Consider the following 20,573-nt stretch of genomic DNA (forward strand, 5'->3'; position numbering starts at 1 on the left):
GCATAACCTTTCTGGGGCTATTGCATTGGTTACTCATGGGCTCCCTCTGGTGGAGTTGGTGGCTCAGTTTGCAGGGTTTTCAGATCAGGAAAAGCAAAGTAAAATTAAAATAAAAATAAAGGCTGGACACGGAGGCTCACGCCTGTAATCCCAGCACTTTGGGAGGCTGAGGCTTACGGATCACTTGAGGCCAGGAGTTCAAGACCAACCTGGCCAACATGGCAAAACCCCATCTCTAGTAAAAATGTAACAATTAGCCGGGTGTGCTGTCAGGCGCCTGTAATCCCAGCTATTCAGGAGGCTGAGGCAGGAGAACCCAGGAGGCGGAGGTTGCAGTGAGCCGAGATCAGGCCACTACACTCCAGCCTGGGTGACAGAGGGAGACTCCATCTGAAAAAAAAAAAAAAAAAAAAAGATTGTGGGAAGGCAAGGGTATAAATAGGGCACTCACAGTCACTGACTGACTGGTTTATACCAACGGAGGCAGTAAATGGTCAGATTCTGGACAGATTTTGAAGGCAGATCTTGCAGAACTTGCTGATGGAGTAGATGTGGGATGTGAGAGAGGAGTTAAGGATCTTAGAAAATGATATTGCTTAGTACATTGTTGTCATCGGAAGAGGTGATCAAATATACAGTCAAAAAATGTAGAAAAAAGTGTTTTTTTCTGGATTTTGTTATTCGTGGTATTTGTGAGCTAATAAAAATGTTTTTATTTTTTCTCATTATAAAAGGTTCACTTTTATATCTAATATTGTATTTGTAATTTTGGATTTTTTTTTTTTTTTTTTGACAGCGTCTCGCTCTGTTGCCCAGGCTGGAGTGCAGTAGCATAACCGTAACTCACAGCAGCCTCTACCTCCCGGGCTCAGTCAGATGCGTGCCACCACACCTGGCTAATTTTTCTGTTTTGTTTTGCTTTCTTTCGTAGAGACAGGGTCTAACTTTGTTGTCCAGGGTGATCTCCAACTCCTGGGCTCAAGCAACCCGCCGACCTCGGCCTCCCAAAGCGCTAGGATTTCAGGCGTGAGCCATTGCGCCTGGCCTTGATTATTTTAAAGAGGCCCCAAAATTGAATAAACGTCAAGTCTCCACAAAGCCTGAATTCAGCCTTGCTTCTAGCCCATACTTGGGTTGTAATTTAAAATTAACAAAACATTTAAGAATTTTGTTTCTGAAAACAGTGTGCACGAAGTGAGTTGTAAGCTTCATATAATATTAAGAATAAACTAAATTTGGGGATAAAAAGATCACCTTGGGGTCAGGTGCAACGGCTCACGCCTGTAATCCCAGCACTTTGGGAGGCCGAGGGGGACAGATCAACTGAGCTCCAGAGTTGGAGACCAGCCTGGGCAACATGGCAAAATCCTGTCCTTACCGAAAAATACAAAAATTAGCCAGACGTGGTGGTGAGCACCGGTAGTCTTAGCTACTCGGGAGGCTGAGGTGGGAGGATCACTTGAACCTGGGAGGCGGGGGTTGGAGTGAGCTGAGATGGCGCCACTGCACTCCAGCCTGGGCGACAGAGCTAGACTCTGTGTCAAAAGTAAAAAAAAAAAAAAAAAGGCCGGGCGCGGTGGTTCACGCTTGTAATCCTAGCACTTTGGGAGGCCGAGGCAGGCGGATCACCTGAGGTCGCGAGTTCGAGACCAGCCTGACCAACATGGAGAAACCCCTTTCTACCAAAACTACAAAATCAGCCGGGCGTGGTGGCACTTGCCTGTAATCCCAGCTACTGGAAAGGCTGAGGCAGGAGGATCGCTTGAACCCGGGAGGTGGAGGTTGCAGTGAGCCAAGATCGCGCCATTGCACTCCAGCCTGGGCAATAAGAGCGAAACTCCATCTCAAAAAAAAAAAAAAAAAAAGAAAAAGAAAAAAAGAAAAGAAAAGAACAAAGAAAAAAGATCACCTTGGGCTAGCCTCCCAAATGTCTTCCAAAACTTCCCACTCATTCTCCTTCCCATAGTTTTTCTAAATCTACCAAATGCACCTAGCACTTCTCACGTTCCTTTTACCGAGGTAGGGATTACGCGCATTTTTAAAGACTTCCTTAAAAGTGAAGGCGGTAGCACCGTCGGGACTGCCTGGGGCTCACCCAGAAGCTGCCGTCTTAGTGGCATCGAGAGGGGCGTGGCCATGGGCGGGGCTCGCCGTGCCGGCAGAGTGGGCGGAGCTTAGGCGCTTCCGCGCCCGGTCAGACTCAACACATGCGCCCAGAGGCTTCTAGTGGAACGAGGTGTGGATCGTAAGGGGACTCTGGCAGCTTACTTCCGGTTCCTAGAGATGCGCATCCGGGTCACACTAACGCCGCGGTTTCCTCCGCTCGCTTGGTTCTACTGTGGGTCTGGACTGGTTTCCATGTCCTGCTGTGGGACTTTTACAGCCTTTGGGTGAGTCTCCGCTGTCGACAGGGTTTGAGCGCAGCCGGTTGAGCACGGCCTGAAAGGTCTAGCGTTCTGCCTCGGTCCTTGTGTGTGGGAGTCTGTTTGCCTGTCCCTTGTCCCTGCAGTACTTCACTCACCTCAGCCCTTTCCTTCACGCTGGCCTCGCCTTATTCACCTCAGCTTAGCCTTCTCGCGCTTCTGTGCATCTCTCGCCTTGCTGTTTTTCCTCAGCCTTATCAGCCCTTTTCCAACCTCGGTTTCTTGCCTTACACCTCAGAGCTTCTCTCAGCCGCTGCCTCTCCTTTTTTCTCCTCCTCCCTTCTTTTAGCACCTCTTTTCCCCTACCCCTGATCTGGGATCTCAGCGTTCTTTCACCCGGCGACACGGCCCACCTTCTAATTGTGCTCACTCTTCACCACTGAGAAACTGAGCCTCTCTCTAGGGTCCTAGGTCCCTGTCCCCCAACTTTCTTCACCTTTGATCATTCCTCCTGGGACCAGTAGGTGACAGTGCTTCTCCTAGGGTTCTCCTGCCTGTCCTTAGCTAGAGGAGGGCTTTGCCAAAGCCCCGAAATAGGAAGACTTCCCTAACCTGGGGGAAGTTTTGCCTTAAGGCGCTGGGTTAGACTGAACTCTGGTAGCTTCCATAGTTAGGGTTCAACAAAGGCGTTCCTAGTTCTTCGCTTTACCTCAGTTTTGGGGCTCTCTCAAGAGCAGCTAACAGGTGGCAGGCACACGGTACTGCTAGCGGTTGGGCTGGCGTGATCTTGTGAATTGACAAGTCATGAGGACGTTCTGTCAGTTTTGTGTTCCCATGAGAATGGATGTGCACAGCTGAGACAAAAATGCCAATGTTTTGGGACGTTCAGCTCTGTTTTCGGCATGGACGTTTCTTAGAGGACACTTGTGATGATAGAGGACAGGGTTTGTGAGGAGGTCATTAGCCCCAGATATATGAATTTATTGTGGTGTTACCGAAAAGTGTTCTGCTGAAGAGTTCACTATAGTAATTTCAGAGTAATCTTCTTTAAACTTAGTATGCACATATGCGTTTTTTCATTTTTACCCTATTAAGTTTTCTACTTATCTTCCTCTTCATTAGCCAGACATTACTTAGAATTACATTACTCAGAAGTACATTGCTTAGAATATTCTTCTAACTTTTGTGGGTTTTTTTCCTTACCATTTCCACCTTTATTGTAAAACTGTCATTTTCTCATTTTGAGATTTAGGGCACCTTTCTTAAATTTCCCTAGAGGTTTAAAGTCATTTATAACATGAAAGAATTGCATTTAATAATGGTTAGTGCCCCCTTTCCCAAATTTCGTGATCTAGAGTATAGGCTTGGATAATCTTCATTTTTTCCTGATGTTTATGGTGTATATCTAGCACTTGATTGCAGAGGTTTTTGTGTGATCGATTTCTGTAATCTATAAATTGTGCTTTAAAATGTAGTACTTTAGTATGAACTTAAATACAACTCTGAGCACCTGCTTATCTTTTGGCTAAATAGCTATAGAAAAATGTCCTTCATCGGTGGCTCAAGCCTGTAATCCCAGCACTTTGGGAGGCCGAGACGGGCGGATCACAAGGTCAGGAGATTGACACCATCCTGGTTAACACGGTGAAACCCCGTCTCTACTAAAAAATACAAAAAACTAGCCGGGCGAGGTGGCGGGCGCCTGTAGTTCCAGCTACTCGGGAGGCTGAGGCAGGAGAATGGCGTAAACCCGGGAGGCGGAGCTTGCAGTGAGCTGAGATCCGGCCACTGCACTCCAGCCTGGGCGGCAGAGCGAGACTCCGTCTCAAAAAGAAAAAAAAAAAAAAAAAGTCCTTCATTATATGATACATATACATATAAGAGTGTATAGACCTTGGCTTATTCCAAAATTGGGCTCTCTTCGGCTGTTTTTAGCAAAGGACTTTGGAGTTTGGCCATGTTAGTCCTAGAAGCCACAGAGAAGGACCCTTCTAATTGGCTTTCAGGATTTACCTAACTGCTAAGCGAAGCCTCTTTGAAAGTTTCTTAGTGTACCTCCTCCCCACTACCTAGCTCTAGCTTCTGTCCAACCTGGCCTTACTATTTTCCATCCTTCAAAACTAACCCCAATATGTATGACTTACTCCAGCTGCTTCTTTACCTTCAGGTTTATGGGCTTCATTTAAGCCATGGGAATGCCAGCTTTATTAATGCAGATTAATATAAGAACGTTAAACCCCAAAAATGATGGGAAATCACTCTGTCTTCAAAACAATAGAAAATAACAAAATCTACTTTTAAAGATTATATACCATTGTCACTAGTAAGAAGTGGCACTTTTATTTACAAAGCATAAAGAAATTAGGGTTTAAGTCTGGCATGGTGGCTCACACCTATAATCCCCAGCACTTTGGAAGGCCAAGGTGGGAGGATTGGCCAGGAGTTCAAGACCAGCCTGGGCAACATAGACAAAATTAGCCTGGTGTAGTGGTGTGCACCTGTAGTCCCAACTACTCAGGAGGTTGAGGTTGGAGGATCGCTTGAGCCCAAGATTTTGAGGTTACAGTGATCTGTGATCACGACACTGTACTCCACAGGGCAACAGAGTGAGACCCTGTCTCTTAAAAAATAAATAAATAAATTACAACTTAAACAGTTAATCATTTTTCCAAGGTCATTTTTTTAAAGTCCCGTACATGCTCTCAGAGTAGCGAGTGTTAATTCCATTAAAGCCATAGGCTGGAAAGCACAATATAGTATTTAGTGGGTCATTTCAGTATATGTATGTCATGTATGAATGAGACTACTGGGATAAGAAATCTATGACACGGATTTTAAAATCCAAAGCCAAAGTTATTTTGTCTTCAAAGAGGGACTAGAGAAAGAAACTGTTTTGTGCAGAAGTAGAAGTTGAAAAGTTTTAGGAGTCTCTTTTGTTCTTCTAAAATGACTTTGGCCTGTATATTCTGCATTGAAGCCATTAATTAAATGAGCATCCTGTATTGTCATTGGAGCAGTTGTGTTCATGCTGCTGATCTTCAAGCCTGCCCCTCCACCTAGCTGCCAAATGAAATCAAACCAAACAAACAAACAAACAAACCCAGAGACAGCTTAATGTGTGTTTGTTTTTAAAGCTCAGGAAAAAAAATTACTGTTGATTTTCTATAAAAATTTCTACTTTAGTTTGTAGCCCTAAGGGCTCAATTTAAAATATGTTTCTGCATATTAGCTTTATGCTCATCAAGTTTTCTTATTTTGGTTTGGTTTGATTATTTTTTGTTCTTTTTTGTCATTTTATTTGCTAGTGTACTTTGTCTTACATTTTTTTGTTTGTTTTTTGGTCCTTGAATCCTATGTTTAAGGAGATGTAGTTTTTGTTTGTTTGTTTGTTTGTTTTTTTGTCTCAAAAAAAAAAAAGAACCTTGCTCTGTTGGCCAGGCTATAGTGCAGTGGCGCGATCTTGGCTCACTGCAGCCTCGATCTCCTGGGCTGAAGCCATCCTCCCACAGCCTCCAGAATAGCTGGGACTACAGGCTTATGCCACCACGCCTGGCTAATTTTTAAATTTTTTTGGAGAGGCAGGGTTTCACCATGTTTCCCAGGCTGATCTCAAACTCCTGGACTCAAGCAATCCGCCTGCCTTGGCCTCTCAAAGTGCTGGAATTAAGGTGTGAGCCACCACCCACAGGCGGCTGATATAGTTTTGAAAATTTAAGAAACAAAATATACCGCCAACAAGTCCTTGTTACTTGTACCTTGTAGCGTTGTGGTTTCTGTGCTCTGCCAAAGCTTTTTCATGACTTCATTTATTTTGTTTTGATTATAAATAAAAGGCTCATGGAACTTCTTTTTAGGTAGCAGTTTGTTCAAAAGATATTTCTGTTCTGCATGTAACAATAGGATACTTTAGCTCATGTATGATTTAAATGGAGGAAGAATAGTTCAAAACAGGAATGTGTATTTTAAAATATTAGGAATAGTCAGCACTTTGGGAGGCTGAGGCGGGCGGATTGCCTGAGTTCAGGAGTTTGAGAACAGCCTGGGCAACATGGTGAAACCCCATCTCTACTAAAATACAAAAAATTAGCTGGGTGTGGCAGCGTGCGCCTGTAGTCCCAGCTGCTCGGGAGGCTGAGGCACGAGAATTGCTTGAACCAGGGAGGCAGAGGTTGCAGTGAGCCGAGATCGTGCTATTGCACTTCACCCTGGGCAACAGAGGGAGACTGGTCTCAACATATATATATATATATATGTGTGTGTGTATATATATACACACACACATATATAAAGAATAGGCGGTTCTTCCCGTATATTCATCTAATTAGTTTATACCAAAAGGTTGAATTGTTATATTGATAGTAAAGTGGAAAATAGGTGTACTTTCTGTTTTGTAATTGACTTAAAAATACAAGTGCATATTCTTTTACAAAGTGTATGATTTAAGCTCTAAACTACCCTGTTGGTATTGGTATCTTTTACTGTCAGAGAACATAGCAAATAATGGAACATATCATCCTTGATATTTTTATTTAGTTCCATCAACCTAAGTCCCAGGGTAGTTAATTATTAAATGTAGAAGTAATTTAGGCATTTTCTCTGTTATTTGTAGTATATTTAAAAAAAGCCATTTAAAATATGGGCTTCATAAAATTTGTCTTTGCTGTTTTCCCATTTAAGTATGCAATAGTATTTTGAATCAGAAAAGGAATGTGTAATTTAAATAGTACCAACTTACTGTAAATAAGTTAACAGATCAGCCCAAGGCAGTCAGTGCTTCATATCATGAAGATCTTACTATAGATTGTGTTGGATGCACTTTAACTTATTAGCTTGGTTAATGTTTGTAGCAGTTAGATGGTTTTCATTTTCTTCCCTAGAAAATAATTAGCAATACTCTTTGTAATACATTTATTTCAGCAAATATTGTTGAGGCACCTACTGTGTACAGTTACAGTAGTACATATTTAGGCTATTTATGTGACTAGGTAATATTGCATCTGGCTGATATTTACACTTAAATTCTGAATTTGATCTTATCTGTACATTTCTGAATTAAACGTAAGACTTAACATAATTAGGCCGGGCGCGGTGGCTCAAGCCTGTAATCCCAGCACTTTGGGAGGCCGAGACGGGCGGATCACGAGGTCGGGAGATCGAGACCATCCTGGTTAACACGGTGAAACACCGTCTCTACTAAAAAATACAAAAAAAAAACTAGCCGGGCGAGGTGGCGGGCGCCTGTAGTCCCAGCTACTAGGGAGGCTGAGGCAGGAGAATGGCATGAACCCGGGAGGCGGAGCTTGCAGTGAGCTGAGATCCGGCCACTGCACTCCAGCCTGGGTGACAGAGCGAGACTCCGTCTCAAAAAAAAAAAAAAAAAAAAAGACTTAACATAATTAGAATTAAATAAACTGAATTGACATAAAATCATGTTCTTTCATTATAGATACAATCAAATAATTTTCACTTGGGGAACTTTTTGATAACTGAACCATGAAAATCTGTAGTGGTAAAATGGTAAAAGTAAAAGTGAACTTTACGTAGCACTTACTATGTACCAGGAACTATTCTAAGTAGTTTACATGTATTAACTCTTTAATCTTTACAACCCTATTAAATAAGGGTACTATTCTTTTTTTTTTTTTGAGTCTTGCCCTTGTGCTGTTGCCCAGGCTAGAGTGCAGTGGCACAATCTCGGGTCACCGCAACCTCCGCCTCCTGAGTTCAAGTGATTCTCCTGCCTCAGCTTCCTGAGTAGCTGGGATTACAGGCATGTGCCACTATGCCCGGCTAATTTTTGTATTTTTAGTACAGATGGGGTTTCACCATGTTGGTCAGGCTGGTCTCGAACTCCTGACCTCGTGATCCGCCCGCCTCAACCTCCCAAAGTGCTGACATTACAGGCGTGAGCCACCGTGCCCAGCCAAGGGTACTATTAATATCTCCATTTTACATATAAGGAAACCGAGGTACAAAAGTTATGTAACTTGCCCAAAGTAACACAACTAGTTATCAAAGAGCTGGATTTGAACTTAGTCTTTTTGGCTCCTGAGTTAATCTTTTTTGTACAAGGGTCTGCTACTTTAGTGATTTCTCTCTTTATAGGTTGAGGTTTAAAATCTAGTTTGTCTATAACACAAAAGAGTACTGCTTTTGGTTAGGAACCTTAAGGGAGGGTTTTATTTGGCCTTTTTACTAATGATGGCTTAAGGCAAATTGCAAACCTTTTACTACCGATGTTTCTCAGATGGCAAAACCATATATTAAGACAATACAGGATCAAATTCCTCCTCCGTTAGAAAAATTATCTTATGGAAGTGAATTACTTTGGAGTTACTTGGAGATAAGTCACTATTTTTTATAAAATGGCCCCTTGAAGTTAATTTTTTTCTTTTATCTTCAGAGTATTAAACAAACTTATGTAGTAGTCTTAAAATTCTTAAATCTTACCATTCCCATATGAATTTAACAACGTGGAAATATAAAACAGAAGACTAAAACTGAAACATCTGATTCACCACTGGTCTCATTTCCAAATTTGGAAATTTGTGTAAAATTAAGTACATTCAACTCTTCAGGACTATCATGTTTAGAGTACATTCATCTCTTTAGGACTGTCATGCTTAAAGTAGTATATTTACATTAGTGATTTTATTTTTACTTTAGAAAAGATGAGGAGAACTTTCACAAATTACTTTCTAAATGAGAAGATGCAAATAATAGTCATTTAGAGTATTATTAATCATATTAAGATGATTCTTTTGTGCCTTTATTAAGCCCAAATTAAAAAACTTAATCAAATATCTGGGGGAAGGAGATTGTTTTATGTAAGTTGAGGTGCACCTTAATGCAGGAGTCTTGTACTCAGATAATGATATTATTTTTCTGAATATTTTGAAAACAGTTGAGAATCGTAGAATCTGGTTTACAGGAAAAGTATAAATATTTCTGGCAAGAAGTGACATTTGATTAGGAATACTAATTTTAATTCTCATGTTAACTCTTCTTATTAATTGAGACGTTAAGTATACTGTTTTTTTATAGTAGCTTTTGTCCTTTTTCCACTTGGTGGGAAAAGTATTGTTATGGAGCTGAACAGAGTAAGCTTTTGCTATGATGATAATACTTGTTGATGTTTAGAATATTCTTTAGTTTTAAACATTTAATTTTTGATTCAAAGCAATTCTCTTTTATATTATGTGGATCTGATAATCAGTGTATTTAAAAATTTCAATAGTTTTCTTTCACCTGAAATTTAATATTGTAGCAATTACTGAATTTAGGAAAATTGGTAGGTAGTTACTATCAGCACCGTTACTACGGGAATACATTAGAATGATTAGCTTTTAGGTGGAGTTGAATTTTTTCTTTAGTTTCCATAGTAATTGAAAACGATTTAGGTCAACTTCACCTGTTGTGCCCCTCCCCCTTTTCAAAATAAGAGGAACATTTAATTTAGCACAATGATGTTAATTTTTCCTAGTAGATTGATGATATGAATATGATAATCTCACTCTCTTACCAAAAGAATAATCCAATATAAAATTTTGGGGGAATATTTCAGACTTAAGAGAACATTATAGGGTAAAAAAAAAAGTGCCTAAATATCTTATAAAAATCAGTGTTTTATTACATCACTGAATTTTTGTCTTTTAAATTTAAAAATGTCAAATTTAGGAAACATCTGTGATAATTTAAAGAAGAATTTTTGAAATTGGCTTTTCCTTTTCACCAGGTGTTCCTCTGCTATAGGTTAGGAAGCAGTAATTAGGCAACACTAATGAATAATGTTCTTGAGAGTGAGAACTAGAGCTTCGCAAACAGAATAGGCCATCTCTCATATTTAGTGGGGCATTTAATAGCTAGATAAACTGAAAATTTTTGTTTTCATTTCTATGTATTTTCTGTTAGTATATATTTATTTACTGTAGGTACCTCACATTCTGTGCAAAAAAAATTTTGGAAGTAACTCAGTGGTTTCCTTTATCTTTTTTGTTCTCTTTCAGAGGCTTGCTTATATAAAACTACAGTTTAGAGAACCATCGGCTGGGCATGGTGGCTCATGCCTGTAATCCCAGCACTTTGGGAGGCCGAGGCGGGAGGATCACCTGAGGCAGAAGTTCAAGACCAGCCTGGCCAACATGGTGAAACCCTGTCTCTACTAAAAAAAAAATACAAATTTAGCTGGGCGTGGTGGCAGGCGCCTATAATCCCAGCTATTTGGGAGGCTGAGGCAGGAGAATTGCTTGAACCCGGGAGGCAGAGGTTGCAGTGAGCTGAGACCACGCCATTGCACCCCAGCCTGGGCAACAGGAGCAAAACTCCGTCTCAAAACAAACAAACAAAAAAGAGAACCATCAAACTCTGAATGTTGTTTCCTTTTTTTTTTTTTTTTTTTTAATGTTGTTTCCTATGTAGTGTGAAGTGGTTACTTTCTTCCGTTTTTGACTGGCCAGTTTTTTGTTTCTGGTAAAGTGGCTTTCCAACTTTTCTGATCATGACCCACTATAAAATACATTTTACATTGCTATCCAGTACTCAGACACATATCTGTACATATTAATATTTGAAATCGAAACAGAAGTTTCTTGAAACAATATTTTTACTACTGATGATGCATTGTAATATTAATATTTTCTATTCTATTTGGTTTGTTTGCTTGATTTTTGAGACAGGATCTCACCCTGTATCACCTGGGCTGAAGTGTAGTGACACTATCACGGCTCACTGCCGCCTCGACCTCCTGGGCTCAGGTGATCCTCCCGCCTCAGCCTTCCGAGCAGCTGAGACTACAGGTGTGTGCCACCATGCCTCACTAATTTTTTTTTTTGTTTTGTTTTTTATAGATGGGGTTTCACCATATTGCCCAGGCTGGTCTTGAACTCCTGGGCTCAAGTGATCCTCCTGCCTCGGCCTCCCAAAGTGCTGGAACTATAGGTGTGAGCCACTGTGCCTGGCCTCTATTTTGTTTTATTGTTTTTAATTTAAAACAAACTGCTAGTTTCCATTCACTAAGTTGATATGGTACCCTGTTAATGCAATGTACCTGCAGTTTGCAAAATTTTAGTGACTGCTAGATTTTTCCCCTAATACTGTCTTTTTGTAATGGAAAAAGTTTCGGTTTGGGGCCAGGTGTGGTGGCTCATGCCTGTAATCCCCGCACTTTTCAAGCTCCTGAGCAATATAACATTAAATGTCAATCACTTAAGCCCAGCAGGACAAGACTAGCTTGGGCAACATAGCGAGACCTTGTCTCTACCAAAAAAAAAAAAAAAAAGAAAATGTTTAGGTTTGCTAGTTTTTTTTCTCTGCGATGTACCTGGATTCTGTAAAACTTTTAACCTAAATAGCCGCAGAACAGTCACTGAGAGAGGGAGGTCCTATTGTCCTGATTACCATTACTATCATCTCTGTTCTTTACCGTGTCTAGGCACATTATTTTAAAAACTAATTCTGGAATCGTGAGGTTGAAAATGCTCGGTTGTATGCTGAGCTTCCATCATTAGAATCCTTTGCTAGTTTCCATCTAACAGTCAAAAGTTTAGGTCCATTCAGTTGGTTTTCACAAACTTTGCTTCTGTTCTTGGCAACTAGTCAAAAAGTTACAAAGCTGCTTTATTCTGCTCTCTTCTGGCCCCAGTCCAGTCTTTGTAAACCAAAAAAAAGAGGATTGAGGAATGAAGCAGTTTGCTCATGTGTACATGGTCAGGTGAAATAACATGATTGAAGAGTCATTAGGGTTTACATTTATGTATTGTCCCAATTCATTTCCTGTAATCACACAGGGGGAAAGGGCGTAGAAATATCAACAGTTCCTTGCCTATCCTAGCTGTTAGAGTGAAACAGGGTCAGCAGACATACTCTACTATTTTTATACTGCTATCCACTCTTAACACTTAGTGAGCACTTACTATTTGCCAGGCACTATTTAAAGCACTTCACTTGTGTTAACTCATACTCATACTTGGGAGGCCTGGGGAAAAAAATGAGAATGGTAAAGGATAAAGAAGAAAACTTGCTGTCTTCTCGTATGTTCTCATTACTTGGCTTGAGAGTTCTGGCTGTTGGTGACTATAGTGTGGCATATCATACATTTTAAGCTCGGTCAGCTTTTAAATATCACCAGTCCTGTCTGCATTGTTCCATTATGAGACATATAGCTGTGGTTTGAGAACTCAGGCTTTGAAGCTAGCCTGCTTGGGCTTGAATACCAGGTTGGTGACTTACTATGTGTGTAGCGTTGGGCAAGTTACTCTCTGTGTCTTAGTTTTCTCATCTGTAAAATGGTGATAACAAATAGCTTTTATTTTATAGACTTATTGAAAGATTAAAATAATTAATATATTAGCTGGGCATGGCGGCGCATGCCTGTAATCCCAGCTACTCAGGAGGCTGAGGCATGAAAATTGCTTAGACCTTGGAGGTGGAGGTTGCAGTGAGCTGAGATCATGCCACTATGCTCCAGCCTGGGTAACAGAGCGAGACTCTGTCTCAATTAAAAGAGAAGAAGGAGGAGGAGGAGAAGGAGAAGGAGGGGGAGGGGGAGGGGGAGGGAGAGGAAGAGGAAGGGGAAGAGGAAGAGGAAAAAAAATAGTTAATATATTAAAAGTACTTAGAACAGTGCCTGACCCATAAGAAGCATTCCATAAATGTTTGCTATTAATAGTATCAACTCACAGTTGGATCTCCTGAGAGTGTTTGTGGCTATGATGAGTTCTGTATATTTGCTGAGTAACAGGACATGATTGACATTTAATGTTATATTGCTCAGGAACTTGAAAATATCTTGTCTTAAGGACCTGTAGGGAAAGTTCTTGTGTGGTGTGTTGGATTTAAAGCTAAAGGTTATCAAGGCTACAGGTTATGCAGGCCCAACTTGTTTAATTTCTCTTAGGAACCACTTGTTATTTGGGCTGTAATCTTAAAAGTTCTAATGGTTTGCTATTTGGGAATACTAAGCAGAGCTAGTTAGTGAATTGACTTTCACTCAAGACCAGATTTCTTTCCTTTTTATCTTAGGTGTAAGATATTTATTTATTTTATTTTTCTTTAACAAACACTTTTATTATCCTGTCTGATGGAGTTTTGAAGGGATAAATAAAATTGGAGAAATAAAACATTAATTAAAAAAACTGAACCTAGATTTTACAGTTCTTCTGAAAGCTAAAGACATAAATTCCAAAAGACTTAGTTGTGTTAGTATAGTGTATAGTCAGTGTTATCCAAACACTGGCAAGCTGAAATATATGATTGGTGTATAGATGAGATATATAGAATGTTAGAGGACACCCTGAGGAAGCCCAAATGTTGGACTTTAATATTAGGCAAAGTGTATTACAAAGCATGCAAAAAACCACTTAAGTATGGTCCACACATAGGAGAGAAAGCATTTTGTCCCAAAATGCTTTTTATGTCATACAATTTTATTATTAGGCAAAAACTTTAAATCAGCCATTTAAATTGTGTTTAAAGGGCCTGGTATGGTGGCTTGCACTTACTGAGTGGAAGAATTGCCACTGCACTACAGCCTGGGTGACAGAGCAAGACCTCATTTCTCAAAAAAAAAAAAAAAAGTTCAAAGAACTAAAGAAAACCATGTCTAAATAGCTAAAGTAAGGTTATGTGAACTATATTATATTAGTCCACTTGGTTTGCCCTAACAGAATACCAAAGAATGAGTGGCTAAAATAACACATGTATTTTCTCACAGTTCTGGAGATTGAAAGTCTAAGATCTCTTTTAAATGAGTACTAACTTTTATTTTAGGTATAATTGTTTCTGAATAATTGTATGTTGTATGGTTCTACCTCTAGTGTTTAAGATAGGCTAGAATTCTTCCACCATTTCAATTTAAATAAGGAAAGGGTATCTGAAGGTAGTCACACTTAGAATAAAAATAAGAATTTTTACAATTTGACCTTAAGTCATCTATGTAATGGAAAATTCTTCTGTTATGATAACAGGTAATAGAGCCTACATTTCAAATCTCTATACTCATAAATAAACTGTTGATCCAACTGTTTTTGTAGTTTTATCTGCCAATGTTTCAGATCTTGTTACTCATAAATAAACTGTTTATTGCTCCAACTATGTTTATAATTTTGTTAGCCAACATTTCAGATCTCTGTACTCATAAAAAAACTGTGGTCTAACTGTTTATAATTTCATTTGTTCGTATTACAGTCATAGAATTTTATGCAGCTTCATATGTGATTTTTTTCTAAAAATCTAAGTAGATCCTATTATAACTTTTGAGGTATAATTTACATACAGTTAATTCTTTTAAACGAACAGTTCTGTAAGTTTTACAGATGCATACAATTTTGTAAAACCACATCAAGATATAGAGGGCCAGGTGTGGTGGCTCACATCTGTAATCCTAGCACTCTGGGAGGCCAAGGTGGGTGGATCACCTGAGGTCAGGAGTGCGAGCCCAGCCTGGCCAACATGGTAAAACCCCATCTCTACTAAAAATACAAAAATTGGGCTGGGTGCAATGGCTCACACCTGTAATCCCGTCACTTTGGGAGGGTGAGACAGGTGGATCACTTGAGTTCAGGAGTTCAAGACCAGCCTGGGCAACATGGTGAAATGCTGTCTCTACTAAAAATACAAAAAAATTAACCAGGCATGGTGACACATGCCTGTAATCCCAGCTACGTGGGAGGCTGAGGTGGGAAGATTGCTTGAATCCAGGGGGTGGAGGTTGGTTGCAGTGAGCCAAGATCGTGTCACTGCACTCCTGCCTGGGTGACGGAGGAAGACACCATCTCAAAAAAAAAAAAAAAAAAAAAAAATAGCTGGGCGTGGTGGCACATGCCTGTAGTCCCAGCTACTTGGGAGACTGAGGCAGGAGAATTGCATGAACCCAAGAGGTGGAGGTTGCAATAAGCCAAGATCATGCCACTGCACTCCAGCCTGGGCAACAGAGTGAAACTGTGCCTCAAAAAAAAAAAAAAGAGATATAGAATAGTTTCATCAATCCCAAAAAGGATCCCTTGTGTGTCTTTATAGTCAACCTTTTTTCCCATCCCCAACACTGGCAACCGCTGATCTGTTTTCTGTTCTTGTAGTTATGTGATATAAATGGAATTATACAATATGTAGGCTTTTGAGTCTGGCTTCGTCCACTTAGCATAATGCATTTGAGTTTCATCCAGATTGTTTTGTGATTTACTGTGCACTATTCCATTGTATGGGTATACTGCAGTTTATTCATGTGCCAGTTTGAAGGGCATTGGAGTTGTTTCCAGTCTTTGGCATATATATGAACAAGCTACTGTACACATTTACATATAGGTTTTTATGTGAACATAAGTCTTCTTTTCACTTAGTTAGATACCTCAGAATGGGATTGCATGGTTGTATAGTAAGTGTGTGTTTACCTTTATAAAGAACTGCCAAACTGCTTTCCATGATTGGTTGTACTGTACCATTTGCATTCCCACCAGCAGTGTACAATTTCTTTTTGTTTGTTTGTTTGTTTGTTTGTTTTTTTGAGACGGAGTCTCGCTCTGTCGCCCAGGCTGGAGTACAGTGGCCGGATCTCAGCTCACTGCAAGCTCCACCTCCCGGGTTCACGCCATTCTCCTGCCTCAGCCTCCCGAGTAGCTGGAACTACAGGCGCCCGCCACCTCGCCCGGCTAGTTTTTTGTATTTTTTAGTAGAGACGGGGTTTCACCATGTTAGCCAGGATGGTCTCGATCTCCTGACCTCGTGATCCACCCATCTCGGCCTCCCAAAGTGCTGGGATTACAGGCTTGAGCCACCGCGCCCGGCCTACAATTTCTAATTGTACATTGTTCTAGTTGTACAGGGTTCTTGTTGTTCTGCATCCTTGCCAGCATTTGGCCAGTTTTTAAATTTTTATTTTAGACATTCTAGTAAGTGTGTGTTGGTATCATATATATATATATACCCCACTTCCCCCAGGGGCTCTCTGTCCTAGTCTCTGCTTAGCCTAAATGAAAGGATCTAAATCTACAGAGGCCAACAGTCCCAAACTTTTGGAATCTCCTCTGAATACAGCTCATTACTGTTTACTAGATTCCAGACTTTATTCAGATTTTACTATTTTTTCTACTAATATCTTTTTTCTATTCTAGGATCCAGTTCAGGATACCACTTTGCATTTATATAGTTTAATTTTTATCTCTGGCTGTAACTAACATGCTACTGGTTTATAAGATACTGCTACTAGTTTTGGTTCTGTTCTTTTGCAGGACTATTTTTTCAGTTCCTATTTGTCCCAAAATGCTTTTTATGTCATACAATTTTATTTTGAGGAATGAATTCAATTTGTGTGTCATCATTTTGAGTTGCATTCAGAGGAGATTCCAAAAGTTTGGGACTATTGACCTCCGTAGATTAGATCCTTTCATTTAGGCTAAGCAGAGAATAGTACAGAGAGCCCCTGGGGAAATTGTTTCAATTATGAGTCTTTATCAAGAAATGATTAAGTTCCTAAATTTTATTCTTATTTACTTTGTTGCTTGAAGTTGGAATTAACAACTTTACTTGGTTAAATTAGCTGAGCCTTTATAGTTTCATTCTGTTTGATCTATACATTTTTGTAAAGGGTAGTTAAATGGCATCTTCAACATTGACATGAACTTTTGACGCAGCAGCTAAAAGTAATTATGATTTCTTTCAGAATGTGTCTTTAATACCTGGCATATTTTATCCTGGATTCTATTTCAGTGTTTTTCTTCCAGCTTGAAATGTTCTATGAATATGTTTAGAAAGAATTTCAGGGCTCTATTCAAGACACACAAAAAAGAAATCCCAAAGAAAAATACATGCAAAAAAATAATTGCATTAGAAAAGTCACGTTTTTCCAATGAAAAAAATTTCTCATCATTTAGTACCATCTTATGATGTGTTTATCAGTGTTCTTGATACAGTGCTAAGCACAGTGTTGCCAAGTTAAAAATTAAATGTTTAGTAAATGATTTATGCTACATGAGAGAAATGCAAAATAGGAACTTCAAAACAGAAAAATATGAGCTTCAATCTTGAGGCATAATTTACCTAAGATTGTTATTTAAGATAAATTGGAAAGGAGGACTTTGATATATTTCAGGTTTAACTCTAGCAGTAATTTTTTTCCCTAAGCAGAACACATCAAACAGTATAGTGAGGCCAGGCATAGTGGCTCACACCTGTAATCCCAACACTTTAGGGGGCTGAGGCAGGCAGATCACTTGAGGTCAAGAATTCGAGACCAGCCTGGCTGATATGGTGAAACCCCATCTCTACTAAAAAATACAAAAATTAGCCGGGCATGGTGGTGGGCGCCTGTAATCCCAGCTACTACGGAGGCTGAAGTAGGAGAATTGCTTGAACCTGGGAGGCCGAGGTTGCAGTGAGCTACGAGCACGCCATTGCACTCCAGCCTGGGTGATAGAGGGAGACTCCATCTCAAAACAAACAAAAAACAGTATAGTGAATGTATGCAGACTTTAAGTGCTGTCTTACAAATACTAGTGTTGAGTTTGTTAAGGCTTTGGAAGGATCTTGTAAGATTTCTCAAGATCCATGAAGTACCTGAGACTGTCAGTGTTATTGTTACCTGGACATAAATTTAAGGTTTATCCCAGAGTGAAAGCAGGAGAATGCTAACTTTGAAGTTATGTAACACTTTCATTAGAGAGGCAAACTTGACAATTATTTGGAAAGTTTTTAAGTGTTTTATGTTTATTATTTTTAATGTCTGGAAGCATTTTTTCATCTGTATGTACAGTTGTGTTCTCTTATTTACATTTCCTTTTTTTTTTTTTTTGAGACAGAGTCTCACTCTGTAGCCCAGGCTAGAGTGCAGTGGCATGATCTCGGCTCACTGCAACCTCTGCCTCCTGGGTTCAAGTGATTCTCCTGCCTCAGCCTCCTGAGTAGCTGGAATTACAGGTGCCCACCACCATGCCTGGCTAATTTTTGTATTTTTTAGTAGAAATGGGGTTTCACCATGTTGGCCAGGCTGGTCTCGAGTTCCTGACCTCAGGTGATCTGCCTGCTTCAGCCTCCCAAAGTGCTGGGATTACAGGTGTGAGCCACCACTCCCAACCCCTTATTTACATTTTCTTATTTCCCACTTTTGTTTTCAGTTTGTCTGTTTCTTTCAGTGGTCAGGAGATAGTCAACAAGCCCAAACAGAGAGGTAATAGCAAAACCAAGCAAACGAAAAACATAAACTTTGCTATTTGTATTAGTTTCCTGTGGCTGCTATAACAAATTACCCCAAACAGACTTTGAGGCTTGAAACAATAGAAATTTATTCTTTCACTTCTGGAGGCCAGAAGTCTGAAATCATGGTATTGGCAGGGCTGAACTTCCTCCAGAGGCTTTAGGGGCAATCATCCTTTGCCTCTCCCAGCTTCTGGTGGCTGCTGACATTCCTTGACCATAACCCTCCAGTCTCTTCTTCCATTTTCACATTGCCTTCTTCTCTGTATGTATGTTAAATGTCTGCTTTTCTCTTATAAGGACATTTGTGATGGTGTTTAGGGCCTATGTATAATCTCATCTCAAAATCCTTAATTACATATGCAAAGACTGTTTTTCCAAATAAGGGAACATTCACAGGATCTGGGTATTAGGATATGGACCTATCTTTGACTAGAAATCTATTTCATGATAACTGTGTGTATATGTGTTTGGGGAAGGGGATTTCCCCCTTCCTCTCTTCCTTTTCTATCTCCCTTTTTCCCTTTCTTCCTTCTCCTCTTCCCTCCCTCTCTCTTTTCTCCCAACCCTCCTTTTTCTTCTTCTCTTTTTTTTTTTTAATAGATGGGGTCTCTTGCTATGTTGTCCAGGCTGGTCAACATACCAGATTACCAGATTACTCCTGGGTTCAAGGGATCCTCCTGCCTCAGCCGACCCTTCCCACTTTGACGCCCAGCCCCAGTTAAAATTACTTGTTTTGGCCTGCCATGGTGGCTCACGACTATAATCCCAGCAGTTTGGGAGGCCGAGGCAGGTAGATCACTTGAGCTCAGGAGTTTGAGACCAGCCTGGGCAACACGATGAGACTCCGTCTCTACTAAAATACGAAAAAGTAGCCGGGTGTGGTGGCATGTGCCTGTAGTCCCAGCAACTTGGGAGGCTGAGGCGGAGAATTGCTTGAACCCAGGAGGTGGAGGTTGCAGTGAGCCGAGATTGTATCATTGCTCTGTCTCCAAAACAAACAAACAAAAAAAACTTGTTTAATTAACAGTAAATCAGTCCGCCACGGTGGCTCAAGCCTGTAATCCCACTTTGGGAGGCCAAGGCGGGCGGATCACTTGAGACCAGGAGTTCAAGACCAGCCTGGCCAACATGTTGAAACCTTGTCTCTACTAAAAATATAAAAATTAGCTGGGCATGGTGGTGGACACCTGTAGTCCTAGCTACTCCAGAGGCTGAGGCATAAGAATTACTTGAACCTAGGAAGCGGAGGTTGCAGTGACCCAGGATTGTGCCAGTGTACTCCAGCCTAGGTGAGATTATGACACTGCACTCCACCTGGTCTCAAAAAAACAAAAAACAAACAAAAAAAACCAGTAAATCAAAGTCTGTACATTGTAAATTAAGGACTTACGGTTATAAAGATAAATCTATTTGTTTTTGTGGGGTTTTTTGCTAGCCTGTACAGGGAGTTAATAAGTAGCATAAAAAGAATATCAGGGAGCTCTCTGAGTCTGAATCTCTTCCGATTCTGAGGGCTGCCAGATTCAGAAGTAGCTCTTTGTTCAACTAAGCTCTTTATTCCTCTAAAGAAAAAAAAAGGAATGTTGTTTTTGGATTTTTAGGAGGTCCTTAAAGTGCCAGTCCATACATTGAAAAAGAATTTCTGAGTTTAAATTTAAAATATTTTAAAACTTTAAGAACATGATATTATATCATAAGATCGAAGTAATATAACATAGGATAGAGATGTAATGAAAGAAAAGGAATAAGTAGCCTAAGGTAATAATATTAGGAATGTAATTTTTTTTGTTGTTTGAGACGGAGTCTCACTCTTGTTGCCCAGGCTGGAGTGCAGTGGTGCAATCTCGGCTCCTCACTGCAACCTCCACCTCCCGGGTTCAAGCGATTCTCCTGCCTCAGCCTCCCGGGTAGCTGGGATTACAGGTGCCTGCCACCACGCTAATTTTTTAAATTTTTAGTAGAGATGGGGTTTCACCATGTAGGCCAGGCTGGTCTTGAACTCCTGACCTCAGGTGATCCACCCGC

At 40.3% G+C, this 20,573-nt stretch overlaps 2 protein-coding genes across 12 annotated transcripts in view; one reads left to right on the forward strand and one right to left on the reverse strand.

Moving 5' to 3' along the window:
• XKR8 (XK related 8) overlaps positions 1-20,573 on the reverse strand; it is a 149,499-nt gene that overhangs the window by 16,907 nt on the left and 112,019 nt on the right. The window lies entirely within an intron of this gene.
• Positions 2,283-20,573, forward strand: part of EYA3 (EYA transcriptional coactivator and phosphatase 3) — a 119,079-nt gene continuing 100,788 nt past the window's right edge. For 9 of the 10 annotated variants that reach the window (XM_077995177.1, XM_077995210.1, XM_077995169.1 and 6 more), the window contains exon 1: positions 2,283-2,390. The gene's annotated coding sequence lies outside the window, so the exon portion shown is untranslated. 10 annotated transcript variants of the gene reach the window in all.

The sequence above is a fragment of the Macaca mulatta genome, chromosome 1, assembly GCF_049350105.2.
Source record: "Macaca mulatta isolate MMU2019108-1 chromosome 1, T2T-MMU8v2.0, whole genome shotgun sequence".
NCBI classification, from domain to species: domain Eukaryota; kingdom Metazoa; phylum Chordata; class Mammalia; order Primates; family Cercopithecidae; genus Macaca; species Macaca mulatta.